General features: G+C 30.3%; 1 long non-coding RNA gene across 1 annotated transcript; it reads right to left on the bottom strand.

The window, feature by feature from the left end:
- Positions 1-4856: 4856 nt before the first annotated feature.
- LOC111409218 lies at positions 4857-7013 on the bottom strand. Its single transcript, XR_002705466.1, has 2 exons — positions 6749-7013; positions 4857-5733 (listed from the first exon to the last, which is right to left on the bottom strand). It is a non-coding gene; the product is annotated as an uncharacterized LOC111409218 (long non-coding RNA).
- Positions 7014-7344: the final 331 nt, after the last annotated feature.

Genomic DNA, 7344 nt, shown 5'->3' on the forward strand with positions numbered 1-7344 from the left:
AAAAAAATAATCTTAAATACTAGAAATAGTCATTTTCAGTTGGCGTCAATTATACGCGAGTTAATTTCACAAACGGGCATTGAACTTACGTGAAAGTTACAAAACGATCACTAAAATTTAAAACTTTTAGTAAGGTCACTTAAGTTTCGGAGGACTTTTAGAAACGGTCATCGAAATTTAAAAACACTTTTTCAATTTTTTGGGTTACTTTTGCGGAAACTTTTCGACCACTTCTGACCACTAATACCACCAAATTTTGATACCATTAAAAAGTCCACAATATCCTCTTCAATTACCATTCAAAATCTTCCAGCAACTTTAAAAGATTCGATCGAAAAATCTCCTCAAAAGTCTCCCAAAAAATTTGAAAATCTTTCCAGACTGAGATTTTTTGAGATTTTCAGATTTTTTGGACGATTTTTGTATCGATTTTTCGGTTGAATCCCTTGGAGTTACGGGGAGATTTTGGGTCGTAATTGAAAATAACATTGTGGAATTTTCAACGGTATCAAAATTCGACGGTATCGATGGTCAAAAGTGGCCGAAAAGTTGTCGCAAAATTAGCCCAAAAAACTGAAAAAGTGTTTTTAAGCTTCAGTTATCGCTTCTGAAAGTTTTTAAACTTTAATGATCATTTTTGTAAGTTTTTAAACTTTAGTGACCATTTTTTAAAGCGTCCCGAAACTTAAGTGATCGTTACTAAAAGTTTTAAACTTCAATAACCATTTTGTCATTTTAGCGTAAGTTCAGTGACCGTTTGTGAAAGTAACCCATTATATGCAGATTGAATCATTTATTGGCGTGTCAGCTCATGCGCGGAAGGGCTTATAAATTTATTTATTTATTTTTTTACAAAAATATATCATTGTTGGATTTGATAATATTCGATGAATAAATTTTTTTGGTTGTGAAAAGAGAAGTGAACGAAGAGAAGCCTATAGACTTGAGTCTATTTTATTAAAAACAAGAGCTAATATTTATATGTAAGAATCAGGAATACAATGGTAATAATTTCTAGGGATTGTAGTGGTAAAATTGTCATTCACTAATAAACCCTAATAAATTTACAATTTACAACACTTTCCCTTAAATGACACATTACAAAATATTTGTCTCGTTAAAACGTTATTTGATAAAAATCTAATGGGACAAAAAATTCAAATGAAGGAAAAATATTACAGTTACTTTAGAGTATTAAAAATAAGTGTAATTTCATTAAAACCTTGTTAAAAAAATCCAGTATGATAAAACCTATGTGAAGGAAAAAAAGTACAACTACTTCCCCGAATGTTGATCACTGAAAATTTTTGAGCCGATGCATTCCAATCTTATGAACTAATTTCTTGAATGTAGATGTTGGCAATGCTCTTTTGAATAAGTCGTTATATTGTCATTTAAGCGAATTTGTTAGATATCAATGTCGTCATTCATTTGTAGCTCATGTATATGAAATAATTTTGGAGAAATATGTTTCGTCTTGTCATCTTTAATAGAGCTTCCTCTGAGTTGTACAATACAATCTACATTGTTTTCATACAAACTTGTTAGGTTATCTTTTGTTGAAGTTAACAAGCATGATACTTGGATATGATGGGTCATGTTTCTCAATCATACACATTCTCAGTCTGCTTCGTGACATAGCTATTTCTCTACGCATAAACACATAACTTATTTGTGATTTAATTTTATGTGGATCAAATAGATAACCTACATATGCATATCCCACTAAAGCAAATCTCGAATTTTGAAAATAAAATAATCTCAAATCAATAGTATCCTTTAGGTAACAAAAAATATGTTTAACTCCATTCCAATATCTTTGAGTTGGTATAGAGGTATATCTTGCAATGAGATTTACACAAAAAGTTATGTCGGATCGAGTGCAATTTACAAGATAAATCGATACTCCAATTTCAGTAAGATATGGTATTTCAGGGCTAAAAATATTTTCTTCATTTTCAAGTGAACAAAATGGATCATTTTTCACATCAAGTGATCGAACAATCATAGGTGACGACAATGGATATGCATTATCCATATAAAAACGTTTTAAAAACTTTTGCTATACAAGTAAATTGATGAACAAATAATCTATCTGTGAAATGTTTAATTTGCAATCCAAGACAAAATTTGATTTTTCCTAAATCCTTTATTTCAAATTCATTTTTCAAATAATGGGCAGTTTTGTTAAGCTCTTCAGAAGTTCCAATTAAATTTAAATTATCAATGTAAACAACCACAATTGCAAATCCAGTAATTGTTTTCTTTATAAAAATAAATGGGCAGACAACCTCATTTTTTATAACCCTCATTCAACAAATATTCACTAAACCAATTATACCACATGCATCCAAATTGTTTTAATCCATAAAATAATCTTTACAATTTAACGGAGAACATGATTCTCGGGTATGTATCGTTTGTTCCATATATGTGTGTGTGTGTACATACGTATGTGTCACTATCAAGTGAACCATACAAATATGTAGTTACTACATCTATAAGGTGCATATCGAGCTTTTGTGATATGCTCAAACTGATTAAGAATTTAAAAGTGATGGTGTCCATTACGGAAGAATATGTTTTCTCATAATCAATTCCTGATTTTTGTAAAAAACCTTGAATTACTAGTCAGGTTTTGTTCTTTATAATTTCATTATTTTCATTTCTCTTTCATACAAAAATCTATTTGTATATCACAAGGATTATATTTTTCGGTGTTCGAACTATAGGTCTAAATATTTTTTGTCACTAAGGAATTCAACTCCGCTTGTATGACTTCTTTTCATTTTGACAAATCATTTCTATTTTGACAGTCTTTAACTGATAGTTCAGGATCCTCATTTTGCATAATTTCAAGAGCCGCATTAAAGGCGAAAGTATTATCTATAACAATATTATTCCGTTCCCATAATTTATAAAATAACATATAATTTATTGAAATCTCATTATTTTTGGACACTTGTGGTTCTTCAAGAATCTTATCTTCAATATTTGATTGATCAATATTTTCTAATGTTACTTATTCTGAAGTATTTGGTTGATTTTTCTCCTGTATCTTTCTTTTTCGAGGTACAAAGTCTTTTGAATCAATTGGTCGATTACGTTTTTGAAGTATTTGAGATTCATTTGTTACAATATATTGTCGTTCAGGGACATCAATTTTTGCTGAAATATTTTTTGTTGGTATATATGTTTTTATTATTTTTCTCATGTCAACAAATATATCAGGTAATTGATTTGTAACTCTTTACAAATGAATGATTTTTTTCAACATTTTACTCACATTGATTGCTGTGGGATCAAAGTGAGATAGAATTGTTTCATTCCAAAAATTTTTATCTTGTTTTTCAAGATGTAGTTTTTCTCTCCCAAAGTTAGGAAAGTCATTTCATCAAAATGACAATCTACAAAAACGTACAGTAAATAAATCACCCATTAAAGGTTCAAGATACCTAATAATTGATAGTGAATCAAAATCCACATAAATCTCAAGTCTTCGTTGGGGAAATTTTAGTACATTGTGAGGTGAAATAGGGACTTGGACAACATAACCAAAAATCCGTAAGTGAGAATATTATGTTCATGACAAAATGCAAGTTGTAAAAGTGAATATTGATAATATGCAGTTAGTCTAATACAAACTAATAATGCAACATTTATTATGTCATGACCCAAACAAAAGTTTGAAGTTTTATTTTCATAAGTAATGGTCTAACAATAAGTTGTAGATGTTTAATAAACGACTCTACTAAACCATTTTGTGTATGGACATATACAACTGGATTTTCAATTACGATCCCAATTGACATATAATAATTATCAAATACCTGTGATCTAAATTCACCAACATTGTCTAGGCGAATAGTCTCAATTAAGTAATCTAGAAATTGTGCTTATAATTTTATAATTCGAGCAAGTAGTCTAGCAAATGCTATATTTTTAGCGAAAAGTAGGTAAACATGTGACCATCTAATAGAAAAATCAATTAATACTATCAAATAATGAAATAGTCCACATGGTCAGTGTATTAGCCTACATATATTTCCATGAATTCTTTTCAAGAAAGTTGGAGATTCAATATTGAACTTTGTAGTCGAAGGTCCAATGACTAACTTGTATTGCGAACAAACTATACATGGATAATCTAGATAAAAGAATATTCTGCTTCTTTAAAGGATATCCATGTGAGTTGTTTATTATTTGACACATCATTATAGCTCCTGGATCTCCAAGTCGATCATGCCAAAATATAAAACTTTTTGAGCCAACGAATTTCTGAGTCATGACATTATTTGATTCAACCATTTTTATAAATGTATAATACATACCATATGGGAGTGCATGAAATTTTTTTCTCTTTCATCTGCTTCTGACCAAATATAAAAGAAGTTATACAAAGATATTCGACATAATTTTCATGTGTCATCTCAATATGATATCCATTGCAGCGGATATTTTTAAAACTAAGCAAATTTCTTCTGAATTTGTTAGAATAAAGTGCATCGTCAATAAATAACATTGTATTATTTGGTAAAATAATAAAAGCTCTTTGTAGCTTTCAATAATATTCGATGCACCGGATATCGTATTAATATTATTTTCTTCTAATGTTAAATCCAAAAAATATTTTTTCTTAAAAAATAGTATGTGTAGTTGTACTATCAATCAAGTAGGTGCTTGACAATCCATCATAAATTCATCAATGTAACAAAATAGATATATTTAAAAAAAGTTTGAATTTAAATTTAAAAGGTTAAACAAAATTCAATACTATAAAATTAACTATACATAATAAAATTAAAAACTTTTTTGCGAAAAGTAAAATCATATTTCAAACTAAATCTCTAAAATAAAAAAAAAATGTTAGAGATATAAATAAACTAATCTATATTTTCCATCACACCACCTCCAATCAAATGATTAATATTCTCATTTGGATCGGCAAAAAATCGGAGACATTCAAATGAATCACATCAATTGAATCATCATAGTCAACAAAATTTGTCTCAATTTTTCTCTTTCTCTTGATTGATTTTTTGTAGAGATCTACAAGATATTTTGTTGTGCGATGGGTACATGTCCAATGCCCATTCGTTCCACATTTAAAGCGACTTTCTTCTACCCCCTTTTTGGATGTGCTATTTTCGTTTGCTTTGTGCCTCTTGAAATAATTGCCTTGTAGTTGATAATTTTGTTGGTTTATTCCACGTGCACGTCCACATCCACATTCTTGTCTTGATATTATCCATGTATAGCTTCAGGCAATGGTACAGAACCACTTGAACGTAATCCATGATTTTTCATCAGGAGTTCATTATTCTCTCCAACAAAAAGTAAGCAAGATATAAGTTCTGAGTACGTTTTGAATCACGCTCACAATATTGTTGCTGTAGGAGCACATTTGATGCGTGAAATGTGGAAAAAGTTTTCTACAACATATCTGCATCGGTGTTTTTCTTCTACAAAAGGTTAATTTTGAACAGTTTAGAATTGTACTCGCTAGAAGTTTTGAAATCTTGCAAACGAAGGTGTATCTACTCATAGTGGGCTTTGGAGAGAACTATAGTCCCCTGATGATCAAATCTCTGAGTTAATTTTTTCAAATAAACTATAGATCTTTTTCAGTGAGATATTCAATTTTCAATCTATCTTACAGATGACGGCGAACAAAGATGCATGCACAATCCTGCAGGAATTACTTGTTTCCTTCTTTTATTATATCTCCCAAACCTTTTGAGATAAGATAGATATCAGCATCGAGCATCCATGATAGATAGTTTTTGCTAGATATGTAAAGTGCAGCAAACTCAAATTTTGTAATGTTTGACATTTGATTAACTAAATAATAAAGAAAATACAATTAATTTCGAAGAATATGATTAAATATCACATAATGGTTAATCAAATAATCGATATAAACATGACATAAGTTACGTGTGTTCCTTCAGCGATAAGCACTAAAATAATATGTTTTTCGAAACATGTCCTACTTTACATATTATTACTTCTTACATATAATAAACATGAGCTACTTTACAAAAACATGTGATACTTCAAGAGTACATTGTATTTTATTATTACTTCTTCAAGAGTAATATATCAATATTCTTCTAGAATGTTGAAAATCATAATTTATGCTTTTCAAAAGCACGTAATATTCTTCAATGATATTAATTATGATGTCATGCTATTTCAGGAGCAACAACAAATAATTTATAATAAGAGGCAAATCCAACATCAATGTCCAGTTAGGACGGAGGTTGATCGTTGACCGTCGACAATCAACATCGTAATAATCCGATCGTTATTAAAATTTGATTAAATAATATTAAAAGTTATTCAATATATATGTAAATAAAATTTTTCATTTAGAATTGATTAAAAAAAAGTACCGAGTACACACATATTGAATTAAGTAGCTAACATCTTTTTAATTAATTTTTTTCGCTTATCCTAATTTCTTAAACATAAATTCTCAAACAAATAATCCTAACTCATGTCTCATAAAGCATAAATTACTTATCATAAATCACAATCACAATTCTCCATAATAACTCACAAGTCACAAAGCATAAATCACAATTCATAACTCGTTATTTACAAGACTAATAAGTAATAACAATTAACACAATTCACATACAATAAACTTCATTATTTAACAAATCAAGTAGAAATAGCCAACAAAATAGAACAAAAATAATACCCAAAAGAAAAGCAGCAACAAAATAGAACAAAAATCACTCACCAGTCCCCAAGCGAAGCTGAATTCTCTTCACCCTGCTGTCTGTAGTCTGCTTACCAGAACGAAAAGTTCAAACCTCGGAACGACAGTCGGACTCGACAGAAGTAGAACCAGGCTTTAAGTTTCTGGTCTTGGCTAATGACTGGCAGCGCAGTTGAACGGAATTAGAAAGGGAGAAGGAAAAGGGTTTGCACTTTGCGGCTTCTGGAGTTGGGATTTGAGAATGAGAAATTAAGAGTCAATTTGGTGGAGTAATTGGAGTTTGCTGTTTGGAATTGGACCATTCTTGATTTGAGAACTGGGTCACTGGGTAATAATCCATTGTAAGGAAAATTGGGCCTAATTTTTTTAAACAAAAAAGGCCCAAATAATGTCCATGGACCATTGTCTAATCATCAGCCGACAGCCCAAAGAAAAAGAAAAAGAATTCGGAGTCCTCTTTCATCTTCCTTCCTGCAACTTCATTGTTTCACTTGCTACTCGACGGTGCCCAACATTCTTGAACATTCCAACGGAGCCAGCACGCACGGCCATGCCCCCTCACCGGGTGCTAGCTCCACTACTGTTTATAATAGACAAATCTACAATTAATATTCTTC

This window comes from Olea europaea, chromosome 14 (assembly GCF_002742605.1).
Source record: "Olea europaea var. sylvestris chromosome 14, O_europaea_v1, whole genome shotgun sequence".
Classification (NCBI taxonomy): Eukaryota; Viridiplantae; Streptophyta; class Magnoliopsida; order Lamiales; family Oleaceae; genus Olea; species Olea europaea.